Below are 27091 nucleotides of genomic sequence, written 5' to 3'. Positions count from 1 at the left end.
TCATTATGTCTGGACAGGATCCAGCAGATTTACAGCCTCTCTTCACACAATGGAAATTAAATCTCTCTCTCTCTCTCTCTCTCTCTCTCTCTCTCTCTCTCTCTCTCTCTCTCTCTCTCTCTCTCTCTCTCTCTCTGTCTCTCTCTCTCTCTGTGTCTCTCTCTCTCTCTCTCTCTCTCTCTGTGTCTCTCGCCCGCTGCTCCACAGAGAGCGCGGGGGGAGAAATCGAGCGAGAACTGGATGTAAAAGCACTTTATTAAAAAGCGCTCGCCTCTCTAAAGTCAAATCAAGAAATAATTAGCGCTGACTGTACACATGGAGCTCAGCCAAGGCCTCTGATAGAGTCAGTCCCTCTGTGTGTGTGTGTGTGTGTGTGTGTGTGTGTGTGTGTGTGTGTGTGTGTGTGTGAGAGAGACTCAAACCCTAACACTTGTGTTTTTAAAAAGTTTTGTCAAACTTTAAAGTCTCTGCTCGGCAGCTCCTGTTAACCTTTACACACACACACACACACACATTAAAGACAGAGAGGGAAGACAGCGCTGATTAACCAGGCAGCGTCGACAAGGTGTGTGTGTGTGCGTCTGCGTGTGTGTCTCTGTGTATGTGTCTCTGTGTGTGTGTGTGTGTGTGAGTGAGTGGGTGAGAAAAGAGAGGGAGGAGAGATTGTTCTCTACAGACAGAGATACAACCTCCATTCCTGCTCAGATTAAAGGATTTAGAGTGAAGAGAAGCCTCATTATAGAACCTAAAGAAAGAGAGAGACAGACAGAGAGAGAGAGACAGACATAGAGAGACAGAGAGAGAAAGAGAGAGAGAGAGAGAGAGACATAGAGAGACAGGCATAGAGACAGAGAGAGAGAAAGAGAGACAGACAGAGAGAGAGAGAGACAGAGAGAGAGAGAGACAGGCATAGAGAGACAGAAGGAGAAAGAGAGACAGACATAGAGAGACAGAGAGAGAAAGAGAGACAGACAGAGAGAGAAAGACAGAGAGAGAGAGAGAGAGACAGGCATAGAGAGACAGAGAGAGAAAGAGAGACAGACAGAGAGAGACAGAGAGAGAAAGAGAGAGACAGACATAGAGAGACAGAGACAGACAGAGAGAGAGAGAGACAGAGAGACTCCCATCTGATTTAAACAGATAAATCTGTTTTCCAGAGTGACTCACACTGTGTTTACATTCACGTTAAAAGTCAGATTATCACTTTTCTTCATGTCATGTAAACAAACACGTTAGTCAGACTAACATGGAGCCAGTCTTAGTCAGACTAACATGGAGCTAGTCTTACACTAACATGGAGCTAGTCTTAGTCAGACTAACATGGAGCCAGTCTTAGTCAGACTAACATGGAGCTAGTCTTAGTCAGATTAACACACCTGGATAATGTGATTATTCCTGCTTTTTTTTGACGATTTGATCAGACGTGAATTCAAAGTGACCATAGTTGAGGGGGGCGGAGTCAGTGTCTGACGTTAAAACACGACTGTTCCATCATCATCATCATCATCACTGAAACAACAATAACTACAACAAACTGTTGACTTTCAAAATATCATGTTTTCTGAGTCCATTTTGACCTTTGACTCCTAACAGTCCATCTGTGAGTCATAAATCATTCTGTGCAGATATTCATGATATTTCATGTTCACAAGAATCAAAAGAAGAATGAACAAGTGAACCAAAGGATGGACGAATTAATAATTTGACATAAAGTTAACGTACGGATGAATGAACGCGAATGTAGAGACAGGTGGACAAATGAAGGGATGAACAGTGTCCACAGACAGAGACAGAAATATGAAGCAATGCAGGAGAACACGGCGTCTCGTAACCATGACGACACACGTCGTAGAGTTGACTTACAGAGCGCAGAATGAAACTCTGCTGATGTTTGTGTAAATGTTTGTGACTCAAGCTGCAACTTCAGCAGAGACGAGGCCGTAAAAGAGTCGCAGAGGCTCAGGCCCGACTAAACGAGCCAGGATAGACCAGTGCGCGCGCACACACGCACACGCACACACACACACGCACACACACACACACGCACACACACACACATGCAGCACACACACACACACACACACACACGCACACAGGATTGATAGTGAAAGTTTGAGCCGTTTTCTTGAGTTCGTCACAAAATGATTTATTTAAGCTTCCATGTTTCTGAGCTGCTGTAAAAAAAAAACCCTCCAGAGTTTCAACTTACAACCTGTACATATAACACCTGAGGGCTGTGTGTGTGTGTGTGTGTGTGTGTGTGCGTGTGTGTGGTATCAACATGAGGTTTATGAGCTAAAGAGAAAAACAGAAATAAAAAAAGAAGATGAAGATCATGTTGTTGCTGCGTTTAAGATCCGAGAAACTCAACGTCAGCTGAACGTCTTCATCTCACTGTGAGACAGAAACTGAAGTCTGTGAACTCACTCTCCCACACCAAAGTCCATAGAGAAGATCAGTGATTTTAACAACACATACACACACACACACACACACACACACACACACACACACACACACACACACACACACACACACACAGGAGTTGTTGATCCACTGCTGCCTCCATCACTAAGTTCACATGTGTCTTTTTGTCAATTCGGCTTTTAAAATCCTTAATTCGGATATACTGTAGTGACACAGAGTGACCACACGAGGCAGCAGAGGACCAGCCGCTCCTGTGTCCCTGCAGCTAAAATCACTGATTTTCTCTATGGGCTTTGGTGTGTGAGAGTGAGTGGATAGTTTTTTAATGCGACAACAAATCAAAATTTTATTTTCTACATTAATTATTAAAAAAAAAAAAGCTTCAGTAAAAGGCCGCGTGTGCGTGTGTGTGCGCGCGCGTGTCGGGTAAACATGACACAAACTGAGGGGAATTCAATATATAAAAAAATAAAGAGAAAAATCATTTTCACAGAACCATGATGGCGACAGACAAAAGCTGCTTCCTCCAAACTTTGAGGCTCAGTTATTATGGGATGTTGGTGTTGGGAGATAATGTATGGATAAGTGAGTGCAGTAATGATATGAAGCCGCCGCTGTTATCTGCTGCAGAGGAGAAATGAAGGAGAAGCTTTATATTAAAAACGCCCGCGGCACTTCCTGTGTCTGTCCGTCCTCACTTCATATCCTCTGCTCACGATTCACCCTCTCACACTGAGACGCTGGATTTAAATGAATTCAAACAGGACAACAATAACAATCCACTCATCTCTCACTCATTAACACACTTTCATTCTCATGGAACACGACAGAATTTACAGCTGATTTCTGTTCTGTTTGAATTTAATGATCTCAATTCATCTCAACGTAATAAGAAGAATTCTTAATGATTTTTAAATAATCACATGAGCTCATTTTACTTTAATCTGTCTCATTAAATATTTATACATTTGTTTTGGTGAAATCTGAGCTATAGTCGTGCGTCGTCGACGTACGGTGTCAGTTTACACATTTGGCGACTTAAAGGGACAGTCTGTTGTTTTTGACTGTGGTCGTGTGAGGTACTGCACTCAGAGCGCCCCCCTGTGTGTGTGAGGGGTCGGTGCAAACGTGTCCCCGCGAGCTTACATCAGTGATTTTCCCTCTGGGGTTTGGTGCAGCGTTAAGCAGCTGGAGTAACCGTTATTAACGTTATTAAAGTGAATATTATAGAAAAGTAAAGATGGATGAATGAAAATGTCGAGTGAAAATAAAAACATGTCATCTGTGTACGTTTTTTTTTTCCCATCTTCATGTTTTTTTATCGACAACCACGAGAAAAACACCAGCGTCATATTTAATTCATATTTTCTGAGGCGGTCGCTCTGCTCTCTGTGTCTCACCTTCTCACCTTCACTCTCTCATCTAAACATCTTCACTCGTCTCATTCCACACACACACACACACACACACACACAGAGTGTTTGTATGTAAACACAACATCAGTCGAGTCAATCACAGGATTTCATTAGTGAATAAACCTGAAAAAAGCTTATTGAGATAAATATAAATATGAGGCGACAGATTCAAAAAATAACAAAAACAACAAGTTATTTTCAGTCAGTCAGTCAGTCAGTCATCATCTAACCGCTTTATCCTCCACCAGAGGGTCGCGGGGGGTGCTGTGCCAATCTCAGCTACATCGGGCGATAGGCGGGGTACACCCTGGACAGTTCGCCAGTCCATCGCAGGGCCACACACAACTAGAGACAAACAACCATTCACTCTCACACTCACTCCTACGGTCAATTTAGAGTGTCCAATTCACCTAATCCCCACATTGCATGTTTTTGAACTGTGGGAGGAAGCCGGAGAACCCGGAGAGAACCCACACACACACGGGGAGAACATGCAAACTCCATGCAGAAAGGCCCTTGTTCCAACCGGGGCTCGAACCCGGGTCTTCTCGCTGCAAGGCGAGAGTGCTAACCACTACATCACCGTGTGGCCCAAGTTATTTTCAGTAAATAATGTAATTGTTTATAACTCCTCTCCAAAATACATCATCGTTTTTGTAGAAAAGGGGAAAAAAGTGTGAAATAAAGAGGCCAGAGTGTGTGTTTTAGTGACCACACACACACACACACACACACAAACACACAAACACAAACACAAATATCCTCAGGGCTGAGAGAGAGAGAGATGTAAACTAAAGGTCTCTCTATCACTCTGCTGCAGCTGCCTCATTCCACAATAACTGCTGTTGCTGCTTTACACACAGGAGTGACTCTGCTACACACACACACACACACACACACACACACACACACACACACACACAGTAAAATGGTGTGTTTAGCTCGTATTAGCTCCTAAAGTCGTTCTGCATATTAATAATGTGGATTTATACTGTATAATGACCTGGGCCTCACACATACACACACACACACACACACACACACACACGGAGTACACACTCTGTGTGTTACAGTGCAGTGTACAGGTGTTTGTGTGACTATTAGAAACCTGTTAATCCTATCAGTTTCCTCGGCTTTAAACCAGCGTTATACACGGTGTGTGTGTGTGTGTGTGTTTGTTTTCATTTTCCACTTCCTGTAACCAACTCCCACTGACCCCAATAGCTGTAACAAACAACACACCTGTGCTTATGTAGATATCAAAGCCTTAGTGGTTTCCCTAAAGAAAAGGTGTGTGTGTGTGTGTGTGTGTGTTCATACTTTTTGCAGGTTTTTGTTCTCGATGAAATATGAAAGAAAACTAATCTCATTTAACAATTTGAACGAGGAAAATCATCAAACTTTGTCTTAAACTGATATAAAAACTGATATAAAAACTGATAAACAAAAACTGATAAAAAACTGATATAAAAATGTTTTATATAGAAACTGATATCAAAACTGATATAGAAACTGATCAAAAACTGATAAAAACTGATATAGAAACTGATCAAAAACCTGATAAAAAATTGATATAGAAACTGATACCAAAACTGATATTAAAACTGATAAAAAAACTGATATAAAAATGTTTTATATAAAAACTGATAAACAAAAACTGATAAAAAACTGATATAAAAATGTTTTATATAGAAACTGATATCAAAACCGATATAGAAACTGATCAAAAACTGATATAGAAACTGATCAAAAACCTGATAAAAAATTGATATAGAAACTGATACCAAAACTGATATAGAAACTGATATTAAAACTGATATAGAAACTGATATAGAAACTGATCAAAAAAACTGCTATAGAAACTGATAAAAAAATTATACATAAACTGATAAAGAAACTGATCAAAAAACTGATTAAAAAACTGATAAAAAAATTGATATAGAAACTGATATCAAAAGTGATATAGAAACTGATCAAAAAACTGATAAAAACATATAGAAACTGATCAAAAACGGATATAAAAACTGATCAAAAAACTCATAAAAACTGATATATAAACTGAAAATAATTGATATACAAACTGATATACAAACTGATATAAAAATATTTTATATAGAAACTGATATCAAAACTGATATAGAAACTGATCAAAAACTGATAAAAACTGATATAGAAACTGATATAAAAACTGATAAAAAAACTGATATCAAAACTAATATAGAAACTGATCAAAACTGATATCAAAACTGATTAAAAACTGATAAAATTGATATCAAAACTGATATAGAAACTGATCAAAAAACTGATAAAAAAAATTGATATAGAAACTGATATAAAACTGATATAGAAACTGATATAAAACTGATCAAAACACTGATAAAAACATACAGAAACTGATCAAAAAACTGATAAAAAAAATTGATATAGAAACTGATCAAAAAAATTGATATAGAAACTGATATCAAAATTGATATAGAAACTGATCAAAAAAATGATAAAAAATTGATATAGAAACTGATATCAAAACTGATATAGAAACTGATCAAAAAACTGATAAAAACTGATAAAAAACTATATACTGAAAATAATTGATATACAAACTGATTTCAAAACTGATATAGAAACTGATCAAAAAACTGATAAAAAAAATTGATATAGAAACTGATATCAAAACTGATATAGAAACTGATCAAAAAACTGATAAAAAACTGATATAGAAACTGATATAGAAACTGATATAGAAACTGATATAAAAACTGATAAAAACATATAGAAACTGATCAAAAAACTGATATAAAACTGATAAAAAAACTCATAAAAACTGATATATATACTGAAAATAATTGATATACAAACTGATTTCAAAACTGATATAGAAACTGATCAAAAAACTGATATAAAACTGATTAAAAAAACTGATAAAGAAATGATATAGAAACTGATATCAAAACTGATATAGAAACTGATCAAAAAACTGATATAAATACTGATATAAAAACTGATAAAAAGTAAGCGTTTGATCAGTTCACATTTGTCTCTCCTGTCAATTAAAACCATCAATAAACAAATCAAATCAAATCTCATCAGGGACGAAGAAACGCTCCTTGTCTTTACTTCCTTAATCATTTACAGTTGCCATAGCAACGAGACTGCAGGACACCTTCATTCTTCACACACTTTGAAGTTTTACAGCCCAGCAAAACTATATTTGACCAAATGTGAGAATATTTGACTGATTTTTAGTCATTTGTGTTTTTACAGTGTAGTTTAGGAGTGAATTTTGTCTTAAATTTGACACCGGAACTTTTCTTATGTCTGTATTTTTCTTCAATTTTTTTCAAACTGAAAGACTGCGTTTCTTTTCATAAACTCTGCGCGGATGAATCACATGTTTGACGGTGACGTGGTGAACAAAGCCGAATTTTACAAACGTGTGAGAAAATGAAAGTTAGAAAACCTCTGTGTCGTTAAATTCACACGTTCACCAACTTTACAGACTTCAGAGAGTGAAACTGGGAATGATTCTGTGAATGAAGAGTGTGTGTGCCCTGTGGATTGGTGATCTGTCGTCTTGAGAAGGTACACACACACACACACACACACACACACACACACACACACACACACACACACACACACACACACACGGAGCAGAAATCCAATTATGGCAGTAGAAGCAGTTGTAGGAAAAGGTTACTCTTACTCCTCCTCCTAACCCTCCCCCCTCCATCATTGGTTAAAACTTTACATGAATGTCACTCATCTACGAAGGACTTTTATTTTGAAATTTTCCGTGTAAACTGCAATATCCTGTTGACTCAGATGTGAGATATTACAGTCTATGGTCGGTGACTGTGCCCTGAGCGCCCCCTGTGGGAGGAAGAGGAAGGTGACTTTGGGAGAAAGTGACATTTTTGGACAGTTGATGAAATCTACTTTGAATAAACGACGTATTTCTGTGATATTTTCACCTTTTCCCAACAGGAAGCTGAAGTGTGTAAAGCACTCACTCTCCCACACCAAACCAGCTGCTTATAGACGTCGTATTTCACTGAAATATGTCTTTACTTTTTCATTCACAGGGTTGAAACACAGGTGAACGGTTAATTGAATCTTTTTTCACTGTGATTGACGTAAATCGCTTTCCTGAAGAAAATAATTTAAGCTCCAGGAAGAAGAAAAAAAATCAATAAATGTCTAATGACGGCGTCGGCAGAGGAGCGTGTGAGATTTTTAATAAAAGTACAGCAGCACTGTGTCATCGCCTCATCCCTTCTCTCATTTCATTTACTTCTCCTCCGTCACCTCATCTCTCCGTTTTCTGCCATTTTTCACCTCCTGTCCAACTTTCACTCGCTCGGCCTTTTCATTTCAGCTCGTCTGTCCTTCCTCACCCTTTTTTCCCTTTTTTCCCTCCTCCTCCTCCTCGTCCTCGTGACGGCAGCGATGTCGCATGGTTAGTGTCGGATTGTTATTATTTGTATGGTTTTTCTTGACTGTCAGATTCTTATCATGCTCATATTTTTATAAATGACACATTAAACTTGTTAATGTTGCCAAAATGACGCCTTTTATTTATTGAAGACTGAAGTGATTTGTCCTCATGAAACAGAAAAAGAAATAAGATTCTCAATCTTTATTGAGGATCTGGTTCAAGTTTAGGACTAAGATTTGAAATGTAGTGAGACTTTGTTGAGACTGTGTGTGTGTGTTTGTGTGTGTGTGTGTGTGTGTGTGTGTGTGTGTGTGTGTGTGTGTGTGTGTGTGTAAAAAACCAACTGAGCCAAGAGCATTATGGGTACAAATGTCATGGGTGAAAGAACGAGTGAAGAAGATAAAAGTAGAAAAAACTCCAGAGAGCTGAACCTGAACAACAATCCTCCCCTCTCCCCTTCATCCCACCCTCTCTTTTCAACTGCCCTCTTTATCTCTCCTCTTCCTCCTCATCTTTCTCTGCAACGAAACACAAAACCCTTGTAATCCTCCTGATCCTGAGTCTGTCCAGAGGGGAGAGAGAGAGAGAGAGGAGAGAGAGAGAGGAGAGAGGGACAGAGAGAGAGAGAGAGAGAGAGAGAGAGAGGACAGAGAGAGAGAGAGAGAGAGGGACAGAGAGAGAGAGAGAGAGACAGAGAGAGAGAGAGGGACAGAGAGAGAGAGAGAGGGACAGAGAGAGAGAGAGAGAGAGAGAGAGGGACAGAGAGAGAGAGAGAGAGAGAGAGAGAGAGAGAGAGAGAGGAGAGGGACAGAGAGAGAGGGAGGGACAGAGAGAGGAGAGAGAGACAGAGAGAGGGACAGAGAGAGAGAGACAGAGAGAGAGAGAGGGAGAGAGAGGGAGGGACAGAGAGAGAGAGACAGAGAGAGGACAGAGAGAGAGGGGAGAGAGGGAGAGAGAGAGAGAGAGGGACAGAGAGAGAGGGACAGAGAGAGGGACAGAGAGAGAGAGGGAGAGAGAGAGAGAGAGAGGGACAGAGAGAGAGAGAGAGGGACAGAGAGAGAGGGAGAGAGAGAGAGGGAGGGACAGAGAGAGAGGGAGGGACAGAGAGAGAGAAGGACAGAGAGAGAGGGAATAAAAAGTCACTGCTGAATGCTGATATTTAAACTCCAGAAAATGTGACATAAATTCAGTAAACAGAAGATGTTTTCCAGCTAACAATCATTTATTTATTTAGTGCAAAAGAATAAATAATGATGAACTCACTGATTTGAACCTCTTAATTCAAGATTCAGTGACTCTCACACACCAAAGCCATAGAGAATATCAGTGATTTAAGCTCACATGGACACAGGAGCTGCTGGTCTGCTGCTGCCTCGTGTGGTCACTTTGTGTCACTGAGCTTGATCCAAATGTAGGATTTTTAAAGACGACACATGTGAACTGAGTGATGGAGGCAGCAGTGGATCAACAACTCCTGTGTGTGTGATGTTAAAATCACTGATTTTGGTGTGGGAGAGTGAGTGGTTTACGAGAATCTATGACTGACCTTTTCTCTCCAAAACTCTGGAGGGTGCCACCTTTAATCAACTCTCCTGCTACCTTCACTGAAACAACCTTCTTGATCCTCTTCAGTGTGGTTTTAAAGCAGGTCACTGAGTCAGGGCTGCCTCTCTCTCTGTGCTCATCCTCTTGGACCTTTCTGCAGCGTTTGACACAGTTAACCACCAGATTCATTTAATCTCATTTTCATGTTACGTTGATTTTTCTGCCTCAAAACAACAAAGCAAACACGGACCAAGAGAATGTTCAATAAGTCTTTAAATTGATGATGATGACGATGCTGCTGCTTCGTCTCTTTGACATCAGCTGTGTTTGTGTTTGATTTTCAGTCCAAAGTAAAAACTCTTGAATAATCTGCGTGTTGTTGTTATTTTTATGTAACGAGAGTCAGATTAATGAACAAGCTGTTTCATGAACAAAGACTCTTCATCGTCGTCTCTCTGAGGTTCTGGAGTCTTTGAACACACCACGGTGTGTGTGTGTGTGTGTCCTGCTGTGATCTGAGGACACACACACACACACACAGTGGTCTCTTCCTGATAATAAGAGGCGGATCTTCTCGTCCAATCACGGAGCAATTTAAAAGCAGCAAAGCGACTCAAAGTCTACATCACATTTTCTCCTGATTCTGTTGCTGAGTGTTTTTCTCTCCACGGTCGCGCACACGTCGACAACAACGACGACAACAACACGACACTCTCACACAGAGTGAATTTTCTCTGTTTTTTTTAAGATAAACACAAGAAATACAAACATTTCAAACAAAGGAATTCCTGTGTTTGTTTTGTTGTTTTTACACTTGAATGAATTCAATCACAGATTTGGTTTAGATACAAAAACAGAAGCTGAAGTTTTTTACAAAAACAAGAAACTTTAAGATGAAATTCTTGTTTGTAAATATAATTTAAATCCAGTTGTTCTGCTCACATTTCACATGTTACTCGACAAAGTTATTCTACGAGAATTTGTGTGACGCGATGTCGCAAAAGAAGCGTTTCTATTTCTATTATTAGTATTTCTATTAACAGAAAAACTGTGCTAAAAGTCAAAACAGCTAAGTCAGAAGAAAGCTTAGAGTTTACAAAAATATAACTAAAAGCCTTGAGTCAAAAGATGGTTAAAAGTTAACCAACGTCGAGCTAAAGTTAGCAGAGATAGCTAAAAAAAAAACACAAAACAATAAACAAAACTTAAACAATAGCTGAGACCCTCAGTGGTTAAAAGGTAGCCACAAATAGCAAAACACAAACTTAACGTTAGCCAAAAGATAGCTTAACAGTAGCTTTAAATTAGTAAAAAGGTTAGTCAGAATTTACAAAAATTAAGCTTAACGTGAGCTAACAGAAAGCTATGTGTCAAAAATAGTAGAAAGTTAACCAAAGCAGAGCTACAGTCAGCCAGAGCTAGCTAAACAAGGCCAAACAAAAGCTAAGATGGTCACTGATAGTTAAATGTTAGCCAAAACTAGCTAAAAAAACCAGCAGCAAGTTAGCCAAAAGAAAGCTAAACGTTAGTCAGAGACACAGAGACACAGAGACAAACATCAGCAGGTTTCAGGATCTGAAGACATGAAAGTCTTTTTCCACAGGAAGTAGAAAAGTCCAGGTAGACGATGTTACAGCTGCAGCTCAGAGGACGTTTAAAGAAGCAGAAGAACAACTAAAGGACGATAAACGGGATTTTACAGCCTCACTGTGTCCAACACGTTTAAGACGCCAAAGACTTTTAGAAAGGAGGACGACAGGAGGACAGAGGACGACAGAGGAGGACAGAGGACAACAGAAGAGCAGAGGATGACAGAGGAGGACGACAGGAGGGCAGAGGAGGACAGCTTACAGCTGATTCACTACGACAATAACACCACCATGAACCGTGAGTCTCAGCTGAAGTTAAAATCGTGACAGTCAATGATTCACGACATCGAAATCATCCGGCCTAAAAGAAAGAGACACGGAGGAGGAGAAAGAAAGAAGAGCTTTACAGAGTACTTTCATTATCTGACGTGATCCTTCCTCCACACACACAACTGTTTGAATACACACACACACACACACACACACACACACACACACATACACACACACAGAAATGGAGCTCCAGGGGAAGATAATCTGCAGAGAATAATTTTGTTCAGCCATTAAATCCTCCCAGATGCTTCTGGAGGAATGTGAACACTGGTGAGGTTGAAAATAAAAGAGCGCTCACACTGGCGGCGTTTACGCTTCACGACGAAGAACAAAGCGCCGGTTTGTCACGGGGCGACAAACGAGTCGCACAACACACACACACAACAGAGATGTTTGTCTGTTTATTCAGAGTGTGTTCATGCGTTCATTCTGACCTGTCGAGTGTGAACGCGCTGCTACGTCACACACTGTAAACTCCAGGGAAACGTCAGTGTCAGGTGTCAACATGGACTTAATCTGTGACATTAATAACACAACAACACAACAATGTAGATTCAGACCACATTTGTCTGACGAACGTGTGACAATAGAAGTTTTACAGGTTTATCCTGGAGATCACGACCAAAACTGCCTCTTTATTTCTATATAACTAGAAATCAGTGAGTACAGATGTAGCATGTAGCAAAAAACTGCCAAATAACCCAGCTAATGTTAGCCAAAAGATGGCTAAAAAAGCAGCATAAAGTTAGCCAAAACATAGCCAAAGATAACAAAAACAGCTGAGATGTAGTCAACAGATAGCTTAAGGTTAGCTAACAAACAGCTAAAAGTGGGTTAACAGAAGGTTATGTGTGAAAATTTGGACAAGAGATAGCCCAAGGTTAGCCACAGAACACAAAGCTGTGTGTCAAAGGATAGTTAAAGTTTAGCAAAGGAGAGCTAAATTTAGCCAAAAGAGAGTTTAAAGTTTACAAAAATTTAGCTAATGGTTAGCAAACAGAAAGCTATGTATTAGAAGTTAGGTAAAGAAGGGCTAAAGCGATAGCTAAATGTTTATATAAGACAAAAAAAACACCAAACATGTTCATGAGGTGGGAGCTAAATGCTAACATCTGCAACAAAGTTAGCCTGAAGAGAACATTAGCATCGCTATCAAATCAGCAAAGAAAAGTAAACGTAAAAATAAAACTAATTCATAAAGAGAAAAACATGTTGCTCGTTATATTTACACAAAACTACACACAAGACTGTTCACACACACACACACACGCAGACACACACACAGACACACACGCACACACACACACAGACCCAGATCTTTGAATAGTACGAGACAAGTCAGAGAAACTGCAGAGATTTCTACCATATGTGGAAGACATTAGAACTGGACCTGTTGCTATGGAGCGCGCACACACACGTGCACGCACGTGCGCGCGCACACACACGTGCACGCACGTGCGCGCGCACACACACACACACACACACACACACAGTAAAAATGCAGAGAATAATAGAGCAACAGTCTGCAGAGAAGCTGTTAAAGTCATCAGAGGTGGAGGAGGAGATGAACGCTCTCCTCTTCTTCTGCCCTGCAGTTTTTCAAAGTTCATGCGTAATAATAAAAAATATGAAGCTGCAGTTTTTCCTGATTCAGCTTCTCGTATCATTAAAATAACAAAAGAAAGAGTGGAGGAAAAACAACAGTGCTGGACGACGTGTTCACACATCAGTCACATGTCAACACAGAAAGTCTGCGCTTCAACTCTGTGTTACATTTAAAACAGTTTCACAGATCATGTGACACATGTTTCCAGGCGTGTTTCACGACACTACATGAAAACATAGCAGTGTAAACGTCGTCCGTGTCTGATTTAACCCTCAAACATCCACAATAGTGGCTAACGCTTAGCCACAAGATGGATAACATAGCTGCAAATAGGAGAAAAGATAGCCAAAAGTTAGCTAAAGTAGAGCTAAATGTTAGCCAAAGATAGCCAAAAGTTAGCTAAAGTAGAGCTAAATGTTAGCCAAAGATATAAAAAAGTTAGCAAAAGGTTAGTTAGTTAGCTAAATGTAAATGCTAAATAAAAATGTAGCTAACTGACAGCTATGGGTCAAAGGTCAACAGTTCCTTCAGTTTTCTTTATTGAAGCGTATTTCTAAGCGTACGCTAGCTCAGCAAACACGGAGGAAAACAAACGTTGTTTTACAGACAATTCCTGAAGAAAAAAGCTCATTTAATCCAAGACATTTAAAACAAGTTCAACTTTAAACGCTAACAAAAAACACGAGTTTATGAACGTTCAGAAAAATAAACACATTTTCTTTTTCTGAAAGAAAGAAAGAACTGGAGACAGTGTGTGTGTGTGTGTGTGAGAAAACCACACACACACACACACACACACACACACACACAGTTGGCAGATAATAACAAGTTTGCTGCGACTCATCAACTCCGAGTCTCCTTCATTCCTTCTATACTTCCTTTCCTCTCCGCTCTTCCTTTGTTTTTGTACAGTGTGTGTTTTTATTCTTTCCTTCCTTCTCATTCTTTCTGTAGCTTTTCTTCTTTTTCTTCTTCTCAACATTCATTCTTTCCAGGTCTCGTCATCTCACTCCTGCATCATCTATTCATCATTATTCTGAAATTAATGACTTGATTAAGAGAAAATAATGAGGGCGATGGACACACACTGAGATTTGGCAAATCTGAGGAGACGTCTGCCATCTGTGACTCTGTGAATGTGTGTGTGTGTGTGTGTGTGTGTGTGTACCTCCTCAGGACCTAAATAAACACTGACTTTGTCAGGACCAGTAGACTCCTCATGGAAACAAAAACCTGGTCCTAATGAGGCAGAACCTCCTAAACTCATTTCTGAGCAACTGGTTCAAGTTTAGGACTAAGATTTGGATTGTGGTTAGGATTAAATAAATAAATGAGTGCGTGTGTGTGTGTGTGTGTTGAGACAAAAATGGACAAAAATGGCGTCCAGTCAAAATCCACACACCTCGAATTTCATGCTGTGACACAAGTCTGGGACTAAACCCAAACACAACACAACACACACACGCACGCACGCACGCACGCACGCACGCGCGCACACACACAGCTGCAGACACTGTGAGATTAATAGAAAAGTGAAAAAGCGACAACTTGATGAAAGTTCTCTGACAGTCATAAGTTCCTGTGCGCACACAGACACACACACACACACACACACACACACACACACACACACACACACACAGACACACACACACACACAGAGACACACACACACACACACACACACACACACACACACACACACACACACACAGACACACACACACACACACAGACAGACACACACACACACACACACACAGACACACACACACACACACACACACACACACACACACACACACACACACACACACACACACACACAGACAGACACACACACACACACAGACACACACACACACACACACACACACACACCACACACACAGACAGACACACACACACACACACACACACACAGACACACACACACACACACACACACACACACACACACACACACACACACACACACACACACACACACACACACACACACACACACACCACACACACACACAGACACACACACACACACACACACACACACACACACACACACACACACACACACACACACACACACACACACACAGACACACACACACACACACACACAGACACACACACACACACACACAGACACACACACACACACACACACACACACAGACGTCTCCGTGAAGGTCAGCATTGATATTTTGTGGACAGACGTTGCTCATATTTCCCTCTGATGGTCAATATTTGAACAACAATGTAGCGTCTGCAGAGTTTTATTTTATACACTTCTTAAATACTTATGAGACTTTTTTTTGCTCCGCCCGCCTCAGGATTTATTTCAGTCATCAAACGTGAGAAGAATAAAGATCTGGCTGCAGGAGGAGAAGTCGCCGCTAAACACTCTTTAATAATATAATATGTTAGAAAACATCTGGATGAAACTGGGATTTATCAACACTGTCATCTGCTGCAGCTGCACCCTAGACGCTTTTATTTTGAAGGAATAACGTTGCGTTTCCCGCCATAAAAAAAAAATGTATCGTGTAAGCCTGAGGCTCCGCAGCCAGAGACCAGGACTCATCTGGGCTCACACGCCCCCTGCTGGAACCATCTGCTGCAAGACCGCCTGAGGACAGACGCCACAGCAGGGGCTGATGGGAAACGCTTTCCTTGTTTTAAATTCTCAAAGTTCATTTTGTTTTGTTTGTGGATTTTTTTTACAGTTTTTACTCAAGACCCACGTCAAGTCTCAAGTTAGTCCAGACAAGTCTGATATAACCGGGACAAGACCTGATCTGTCTCAAGTCCTTAAAACTAGTCTCGAATCAGGTGACCACATCAGGCTTCCAGACTTAGCAACAACAAAGTTCAAATCAAGTCTTAAGTCTCATCAAAGGACGTAATAAGTTAGTCCAGACAAGACCAAGTCAGCTGGGACAAGGCAACGTTGTGGCGTAAGTTCCTAAAACCCGTCTCAAGTCAAGTCCAAGTCTAAAATCATGTGTGATTCAGTCACATCAGGCCTCAAGTTCCAAGTCTCAAAGGACAACACCAAGTCAACATTGTGGTTCTTAAAACTAGTCTCAAGTCAAGAGATCACACAGATTAAAATATCAGCTCGAACAACCAAAGTCCAGTCTGAGATGGAAAAAAAGGAATAAAACTAAACTGAACAAGACACATCAGCTGTGTGTGTGTGTGTGTGTACGTGACACACACACACACACACACACACACACAGGAGTGAATGACAAGCTACAAGTTTCCACGGATGCTGAGAAAATTACGTTGTTTATGGAACAAGAAAATACGACAGAGGGAAATGAAAGTGAGAACAGTGATGGATGACCACACGCACGCGCACACACGCGCACACACACGCGCACACACACACACACACAGGTTTGACTGTTGACTAAAACAAAGTCTTATCAAAACAATTCGAAACTTAGATCTAAACTTTAAGCAGTCCCTCAGAAATGCGCTTCTGCTTCATTAGGACCAGGTTTTGGTCTCCATGAGGACTAATGGTCCTGACAAGGTCAGTGTTTGACAGAAAACGTCCTGAAGAGGAAACACAGACAAGAACATTGTAGCCTAGTCTTCTTAATCTAAATGTTTAGGCCTGACCTTTGACCTAAACCACACACACACACAAATGTAAATGGATTGTTTTTATGTCTGAGTTTAAAACTTTGATTTGATTTTAAATGAATATGATAATGTTTGTGTCTTCAACAAATAAAAGTACAACAAAGTCATCGAGGACGTTTTCAAGACAGGAAAACAAGGGAGGAGACAGGTGTGTGAGAGTGTGTGTGTGTGTGTGAGTGTGTGTGTGTGAGGGGGTTAATTAGAGGCTGCAGGCCATTTTTAAAGAAAAGATGTGGAAGAGTTTCTGCTGCAGCTCCTCAAACACACACTCTCCTCATATATCAGCCAATTAAACACACACACACACACACTAAATAAACAGCCACAGGCGTTGGTTTGAACCCAACAACAGCAGCAGAGTATGAACTGAATAATTAGTGAATAAAACACTGGACACAAACAGAAATGACAGAAAAAGAAAGGATTTCAGAATAAAGGTCAAAGTTGAAATCATCTCTTACCTGTTTAGTGTTTTTCCCGCGTGTTGATCTCTGATGACATCAAACACTCACTGTCCTGAGAAAGAAAAAAAAAAGTTCAGGTGCATTCTGGGATTTGTAACTCGATCTTTGTGTCATTGGATATCTTAAAAAAAAGAAAGGTCAAATGTTTGTTTTTGGGTTATTTTGTTGTTTTTTTAAACGCTTATACATATATATACACATGTATATATATACACACACACAAAGACATGTATATATACACATATGTATGTATTTTATACAGATTGTAATTTATTTTACTGTAACTTTCACTTCTCATTAATCTTGTATTCTGCTTGTCTGAATGTCATCGATTGTAAGCGACATCTTATTTTATTTCATCTTAAAAGAGAAAAGAAACAAATGCTTCAGCACGTGGAATCACCACAGACACACACTTTAAATCATCATGTCCTTCATCATGACACCAGTCTCACTAACTGGTGATGATACGAGAGCAGAGCTTCTTCCCTCTCACTGCGGCGAGAACGCCGACGCTCACAGGAAATAAAGGGAATTTCCAAGCGACGCCGATAAAAGAAAAGAATCAATTTGGAGACTAATCTTCATAATGAGACAAGGAAACAGATGAAAGAAGGAGAAGAAGGAGAGAGAGACACAGAGAGAGAGAGTAATGAACAGAGAGCGAGATGCTGCTGAATCAGCAAATCAGGTATTTTCATTTCACACGAATGACAACGAAACGGTGGAGACAAAACTGACGCTGCAGCAGAGGAGGTGAGACTGTGTGTGTGCGTGTGTGTGCGTGTGTGTGTGTGTGTGTGTGCGTGTGTGTGTGTGTGTGTAAGTGGTTTGTTTGGCAGCACTTCTAACAATGTGGAGGCCCTCAGTGTTTCTCCAGTCTCTCTCATTCGCTCTATCTCAAAGAACCATATGCTTCAAGATAGCAGAACCAACTCTGTGTGTGTGTGTGTGTGTGTGTGCGTGTGTGTGTGTGTGCGTGCGTGTGCGTCCCATATGTTCACTCAGCTCACATCCAACATCTAAAACATCCAGATGGCGAAGCATCACTCGACACAATGTTTCCTTCCATCACCAGGAAGTGGAAGACAATAAATATTCATGGTGCGGGGCTTCGGGGAGCGCACACGTCGTACGGCAAATATCAGATTGTGATAACAAATAATAAAAAAACAAGAGTTTCTGTTTTTAACACACGAGCAGACTGAGCAGGGAGGATGAGGGAATGAGTCTAAATAACCTCGGGGACTGGATTAAATTTGCAAAGGGAACAAAAGCTCCAAACAAACCCTGATCCATTTCTGAGGCTTTTTATCGCCGGGATTTATGTCCTCGCTGCTGAAAACCTGCATCACAGCAACTCCAGTTATTTTAAAAACCAGGAACAAATCAGAGCTGAGCCTCCTGACTGTGAAAGCCTCCTCCATCTCTGCCGTGACAAACACACCAAACCCCAGTTAGAAATCTGCAGATTTGAGGTTTTTCCGAGTCTTTTTTCCTGATTTAAAACGGATCCACAGTTCAGCTTCACTTTAAACTTGTTAGGTCTGATCATATATTTACATCAGTAACCATGGTGATTTCACTCCAATTTTTTTAGTCTAAAACTAATGAAGCAGAGTCACAGCAGGAACTCATCTGCTCTGTGTGTGTGTGTGTGTGTGTGTGTGTGAGAGCGAGACCTCTACACACACACACACTGGTAATCTGCCAAGAGACACGGTGGAACAATAGCGGTCAGATTCAGAAACAAAGACGCCAAACAACACACTTTCACTTATGAACACACACACACACACACACACACACTCTGGTTTTGCAGTCTTTGTGAGGACACATCATTGACATAAAACAATCTCAAACCCTCACCCTGACCTTAACCCTTTACCTCTAAAAACCAGGTTTGAAAAAACCAGTTAAAGTTGTGTGGACCAGACACACAACCTACAACACACACTAATGACACTAATGACACTAATGACACTAATGATTCTGATGATTCACTTTCACCCAAAACAACTGCTTTACAAGTCACATGTTGGTGCTGCGGAGAAAAAACCATGTCGCACAGTTTCACGCAGCCGTTATTATGATGACTCCGCCCACTTTGAGGAGGAGCCATGCAGTCAGGGAAAACAATGTGAGCGGAGCTGGAACTGTGCGATTGAAAAGAGTTGCGTTTGACGAGACCACACACACACAATCACTGATTTAACACAGCAGCTCCCCCTAGTGGCAGTTCAGAAGTAAATCACTGGGACTGTATGTTGGTGAGTTAGAGACACAATCAACGTATTATGAACTGTGTGTGTTCTTAACATAATGAATGTTAACAAGAAATGTTTTAACTTTCTGCACAAGTCATTTTTAAACACAGGCAACACAATGACTGTGTGTGTCTCTTTCTGTGTTCGTTTGTGTGTGTGTGTGTGTGTGTGTGTGTGTGTGTGTGTGTGTGTGTGTAGGAGGCTCATTTGTGTAGGATTTGAAGTACTAGAACAGGAAACATGCTGTTGCTTTGGTTTCTCTGTGGAATTAAGTTATGCACAGTCAACACACACACACACACACACACACACACACACACACACCACACACACACACACACACACACACACACACACACACACACAGTCTCAGCTGTAAAACACAAACACAACTTCCTCTTGACCCATTTCCCAAAAACAACACACACACCTCTCTCTTCCACTTCTTCCCTAATTATCTATCTTTCTCCTTATCCTTCTTTCCTCCCTTCAACTTTTCCTTTCTTTCTTTCCTTCCTTTTCATTCTCTATTTGAATTTTTTCTGTCTCTCCCTCTTTATCTTTCTTTACTTAAGTCCCGTTCTCTCTTTCTTTCCTTCTCTCTCCATCTTTTTCTTTCCTTTTCATTCTCTATGTCCTTCCTTTCCTCTCCTCTGTCATCTTTCTTTCCTCATGTTCCGTGTGACTGATCTCATGTTCAGAGTTGATCGGATGTAAAGAGAGGATGAAAAAACCAGGAGAAGAAGAGAGTGAGTCATGTGATCAGACTGAAGTGTAAACTAAAGGTGTTCACAGACGAGAAGAAGAGAAAAGGGTGAACGGAAAAATAACACCAAAATTACTGTGTGTGTGTGTGAGTCTTTCCATCTCATGTTCCCGCACTTTTCTCCCTCCAACATGTGAGAACATGAACAACATGTGAGAACATGAACAACATGTGAGAACATGAGGAACATGAACATGTGAGAACATAAGCAAGAACAACATGAAGAACATGTGAGAACATGAGGAGCATGTGAGAATATGAAGAACATGTGAGAACATTAGGAACATGAAGAACATGTGAGAACATGAAGAACATGTGAGAACATGAAGAACATGTGAGAACATGAAGAACATGTGAGAACATGAACATGAAGAACATGTGAGAACATGATGGCATGTCAGGTGACGTTAGGTGGACCTTAGAACTTGACAAAATCTAACAAAGTAATCGTCTTTATGTGGTTGCCATGGCAACCGTATACGTTAAGGGAACATATGAGGCGTGGTGAACGGACTGGAAGATTTTTACTCTGTGAAGTCACCAGCTGAAGTGGAAACTAAAGGTGTTCACAGACGAGAAGAAGAGAAGAGAAAAGGGTGAACGGAAAAATAACACCAAAATTACTGTGTGTGTGTGTGAGTCTTTCCATCTCATGTTCCCGCACTTTTCTCCCTCCAACATGTGAGAACATGAACAACATGTGAGAACATGAACAACATGTGAGAACATGAGGAACATGAACATGTGAGAACATAAGCAAGAACAACATGAAGAACATGTGAGAACATGAGGAGCATGTGAGAATATGAAGAACATGTGAGAACATTAGGAACATGAAGAACATGTGAGAACATGAAGAACATGTGAGAACATGAAGAACATGTGAGAACATGAAGAACATGTGAGAACATGAACATGAAGAACATGTAGAACATGATGGCATGTCAGGTGACGTTAGGTGGACCTTAGAACTTGACAAAATCTAACAAAGTAATCGTCTTTATGTGGTTGCCATGGCAACCGTATACGTTAAGGGAACATATGAGGCGTGGTGAACGGACTGGAAGATGTTTACTCTGTGAAGTCACCAGCGTGGTCGTAGCGACGCCAGAGAAATCTACACCAGGTCACAGCGCAGCCTCTGTCCCCTCTGGACGTCCACCTGATTGGACGTCCAGGGAACGTCTTCACGCAATTTAACATTTGATCTATGGGAGATGTTGGTGTAAATCTCCACTGCTCTGTCTCTGTCCTCCCTGCTCTGTCTCCGTCCCTGAGGACATCAGACGTCCACATGAGCACAAACAGATGTTTCTCTCGTGCGCCAAAAAAAAGAAAAAAGCAGAGACCTAGAGTTCCCAAACTCTGGGTCAGGACCCACAGTTGGGTCACAGTAGATAATTCTTGGGTCCCCAAACAAATTCGCAGAATTTTCCCATCTGTGTCCCAGACTCCTCCCCCTCTCATTTTTAAACACCAGTTCTGATGCAAATTTCACGACCAGGCCACGCCCCCTGCCCCAGCTCTCCACTAACTTCTTGGCATTTATCAAAATCAGGCATTGGGCGGAGTTAACTTTAGACGTTCAAAGAACATAGTGAACAACTGCACTGACTGACGTAATCTGAGTACATTCAGTGGAATAATCTGATTATTTCAGAATAAGTGCAGGACACAGACTCGACACATACATACACATTATTTATCAGAGCAGGCGACAATAAAACACTCATAATCTGCTCATTAATCCTCATAAAAAACAAATGACACCACATTTAAAGTAAAGTGCGTCTCATAAATAAAAGCTGACGTCTCTAATGTCCACGGGAGGACAAAGACGGAGGAGACTGTGTTTAACTCTGGGTCGCCACTGAATCTACATTAACTAAACCTGCTGACTCACTCACACACACACACAGGTCACTAATTAGTCTTAAAGGGACAGTTACAGTTATACGAGGTGCTCAAACAGATCAGTGCTGACTGAACTCTGTGAACTGAGCTGAAAAAAGCTAAACAGAGGAAGCACACGAGCAGCAAGAGAAACAACTGATTTTAGAAGCGATCTGTGTGTGTGTGTCTGTCTGTGTGTGTGTGTCTGTCTGTGTCTGTCTGTCTGTGTGTCTCTCCGTGTGTCTGTCTGTCTGTGTCTCTCCGTGTCTGGGTTCGTCTGTGTCTCCGCGGTTCGTCTGTCCGTGTCTCTGTGTCTGTCTGTTCGTGTGTCTCTCCTTTCGCGGGTTCGTCTTTGTCTGTCTTCTCTGTGTCTGTCTGCTCCGTGCGTTCTCCCGTTGCCCGTGTGTTCCTCCGCGTTCGGTTCCCGTGTGTCTCCGCGTTCGTCTGTCTGTCTCTCTGTGCTCCGTCTGTCTGTCTGCCCGTGTGCTCCTCCTCGCCCGTCTGTCTGTCTCTCTGTGCTCCGTCTGTCTGTGTCTCTCCCGTCTGTCTGTGTGTGTCTCCGCGTTCGTCTGTCTCTCTGTGTCTGTCTGTCTGTGCATCTCTCCTCGCGTCTGTCTGTGTGTGTGTCTCCGTGCCCGGGTCTGTCTGTCTCTCTGTCTGTCTGTCTCTCTCTGTGTTCGTCTGTTCGTGTGTCTCTCTGTGCCTGTCTGTCTGTGTGTCTCCTCGTCTGTCTGTGTGTGTGGCCCTGTCTGTCTGTCTCTCTGTCTCTGTGTCTGTCTGTGTGTGTGTCTCTCTGTGCCCGTCTGTCTGTCTCGTGTCTGTCTGTCTGTCTCTCCGTGCTCCACCAGTTCCCTCCCTGTCTGGCCTGTGTCTCTCGTTCGTCTGTCTGTGTGTCTCTCCCTGTCTGTCTGTCTGTCTGTCTGTTCGTCTCTCTCTGTGTCTGTCTGTGTGTGTCTCTCCTCGCGGTTCGTCTGTCTGTGTGTCTCTCCGGCCCGTCTGTGTCTCTCCCTGTCTGTCTGTTCGTCTCTTGCCCGTCTGTCTCTGTGTCTGTCTGTGTGTGTGTCTTCTCCTGTCTGTCGTGTCTGTCTGTCTCTGTCTGTGTGTCTCTCCCTGTCTGTCTGTCTGTGTGTCTGTCTGTGTCTGTGTGAGTGAGCGTGTGATGAAAAAGCTGTTCATCAGCAGGAGTTTTCATCAGCGCTTCATTCAAGCGTGTTCAATACACACTGATTCTTTCATCTCCTGCTGTAGCCAGGTGAATGCTGGGAAATAATACGCAGAGACACACACACACACACACACACACACAAGTGTCCTCTTTGTTTCGTCCTCCCTGTCCATGAGAATGCTTCAGCGCTCGTCTTCACTGCGTCTCATTGCTCATGGATTTATTCTGCGTGAGCTCATACATGATTCAGCAAATATACATTTATAAATATACATCATGATTCATGCTCCAGTCTGAGCTGCAGCTTGTTAATGATCATATTTGAGCTTTTTCACATCATTTATTTCACAAAATTGATTTGACGAATAAACGCGACAGAATATTTATCATAAGATCAATAAATCAAGGCTGAATTTTAACCTGATAAACACGGGATTTTCAGCGATATCAGTGAAATACATGAGAAAGTTAATAAAAATGTTTATTCGGTCCAAGATATAAGGACTGAAGAGATAAATGTTATTACAATGTTTTCACATTAAAAGTCTTAAATTTAAAGTAAACGCAAAAACAGAATCATAGAAAGAAAATAGATGAATTTATTTCACAATAAACACAAAATATGAATGAATAAATGAATGAATGTTGCATTTACCTGTTCAGTGTTCCGGTGTTAAACTCGCCTCCTGTGGAAAAACAAACACAGATCACAGCTGTTATTAAACTTTATCATACAACAGTGTCGTCTGTGTGCAGACAGGGGGCGCTGCTCTGTTATAGAAATACAAACATAAACCTGCAACAGCAGGCTACACTTTTACATCTCACCACTTCCTGTCAGCCATTTTGTCAAAGCCCCGCCCCCCAAAACACAGGAGGTGTAAATATTGACATGCTAAAACTATGACTGAAAGAGACACACACACACACAGTGACACACACACAGTGAGACACACACACACACACACACACACACACAAATACAAACACAGACAGGTACTACTACTACAGAGATATTACACACACTTACACAATAATAGAGATACAGTGATACACACACACACACACAAATACAGAGACAGGCGCATTACACACAGAGACACATACTTACACATGAGACACACACACATATACACACACACACACACAGAGATAGGTACACACAGAGACATACACACACACACACACATACACATACATATACATAGTGTGACATACATAAATACAGAGACACACACACACATACATAGAGACATATACATACACACATACACACAAATACAGAGACAGGTACACACACAGAGATACATGCCATATTGGCCACACAGAGACATACACACACATACACAGACACATACACACACACACACACACACACACATACAAATACAGAGACAGGTAAATACACAGAGACACACACACACACACACACAGACACACACAGTGACATATTACACACACACAGACACACGACACATATACATAGAGACACACACACACACACATATACACAGAGTATTACATATACACACACACACACACACACACTACATTATGTATACACATAGAGATAGGTACACACACAGAGGTATACATACTTCACACACACACACACACATACACAAATAGTGACATTACATAGAGAGATAGATAGATGGCACAAGTACTGTATTATAAGTAACGAGGTGACACTTTAATGACTTCAATGACTTTGTTTAATCAGACTTTACTGATCCATGTCATTCAGACCAAACTAATCAATCTACTACACAGAGATCATCCATGAATCTGTGCAGTCCTGCTGCACACACGCACACACACACACACACACACACACTACAGCGTCTACAGCACATTTCACTCGATGAGCTCAACGCATAAAAACTAAATAAGATTTAGTGCAGAACAATTTAATAAAAGTGAGACTAACACTGAGCATAAAACTATAATTGACTGTAAAATTATTAAAATAATGTAAAGTGCAGAGGATAAAAACGTAAAGTGCTTTAAAAAGAGTTCAATCATAAGAAAATTAGAAGTTGTTTTGTTTAAAAAAGATCGTAAAAAGAGTTATTTCACCTCTGAGGGTCATGACCTTTCACCACACACGCCCCACCATCTTCATTGTTGTTGTTAGGGTTGCGAAAATTCCCAATTAATCCAATGAATTCCCATAATTCCCTTGGAAAGTTTCCAAATTGGGATATTTCCGAAATCCCCAAACAAAAAAGTTATTTTTGGAATCATCATCCCAAAAGGTCCAAGAGTGCAAAAATTCCATAATTCTCGTGGAATGTTTCCAATTTGTAATTCTTCAAAACGCTATTTTTAAAAGAGTTGGAAAAATGTCAAAACATATCACAAACATAATCTCACTCCTCACTTATCTTCATCACCATTAAGGCTGCAAAAATTCCCAATAAACCCCCATGGAAAGTTTCCAAGTTGGAATTTTTCCAAAATTCCAGAACTCAAGTTCCCAATCCCATGGAGAGTTTATGTAAATTTACCAGGAATTTTCCACCCTTTGACTTTAAATTCGCAATTTTTTGCTCGGAGGTCACAGCGCCGCCCACAGGTCTGACATGTCAACTACAGCAAGATGAACAATGTAATAATAATAATAATAATAATAATAATAATAATAATAATAATAGTAAAAATAGAAATAACCACCACTTTCTTTTATTAAGGCATAACAAAGGACGAGATGACAGGATGATTGCACACTTAACGTATTTACTGTGCTTATTTTATGGAATGTGTCGTTAAATTCATGCCCTCCACTTTTCCTACGCCCCTGTAAAAAAAACCCCGGGGACGACGAGCGGCGCAGATTTAACGATTTAACAACGCTTTTCCAGCACAAACAAAACAGCTGACGAGAGAGAAAAACACCACACTGAAGGTTCTGCTTATGTTTAACAAGTGGTTTTAACACCGCAAAGATCCACGGGCAGGAAATTCTTCAGAACCAGAACCAGAACCACAGAGAAGAACAATCTTTTGTTAATCCCAGACTTTTTCACGGAGAAAAGAGGAAACGACACGGAGAAACAGACATTGTTGTTGAAACATTTCATTATGATGTTAAAATGAGACAGAAAAATAATGACATTCACATTTATCTTCATCATTCTGCTTACTTTGTTACTCATTTCACTAGTTTTACTTGTTTTAGCTGAGGAAATATTATGTTGACACCAAACAGGAAGTCACTTGAAAACACTATTTCCATTTCATCCAAAATGCAGAAACATTTGGCCACACAGCATGCAATTCATTTGCATGACTGTTGTGTGTTTGATACACTGCTACTTAGCGGCGAGTCATGTAGCAGCGGAGCTAACGGGACGACATCTGTTATTAATGCCGAAGGTAACTTCCAACTCTCCAGACAGGATGGGCTCTGTCTTCTTAGTTAATGTGAGCGCCATTTAATTGTGTAAACTTTTACTGTACGAATAATCTCCATTTCAATTTCAATTTCAATTTTAGAGAGCAGAGAACCCCAACAGTTCACACAATG

The 27091-nt window shown here is 40.8% G+C and overlaps 1 protein-coding gene across 1 annotated transcript in view; it reads right to left on the bottom strand.

The window, feature by feature from the left end:
• The window catches only part of plxnb2a.1 (plexin b2a, tandem duplicate 1), a 57825-nt gene extending 33572 nt beyond the window's left edge, over nt 1–24253 (bottom strand). Inside the window, exons 1-2 of the mRNA XM_044021444.1 lie at nt 24218–24253; nt 17469–17523 (exon numbers count right to left, since the gene is read on the bottom strand). The gene's annotated coding sequence lies outside the window, so the exon portion shown is untranslated. The remainder of the gene's footprint in view (nt 1–17468; nt 17524–24217) is intronic.
• Nucleotides 24254–27091: the final 2838 nt, after the last annotated feature.

Source organism: Solea senegalensis, linkage group LG3, assembly GCF_019176455.1.
Source record: "Solea senegalensis isolate Sse05_10M linkage group LG3, IFAPA_SoseM_1, whole genome shotgun sequence".
NCBI lineage: Eukaryota > Metazoa > Chordata > Actinopteri > Pleuronectiformes > Soleidae > Solea > Solea senegalensis.
This window is presented reverse-complemented; position numbering and strand designations above follow the sequence as displayed.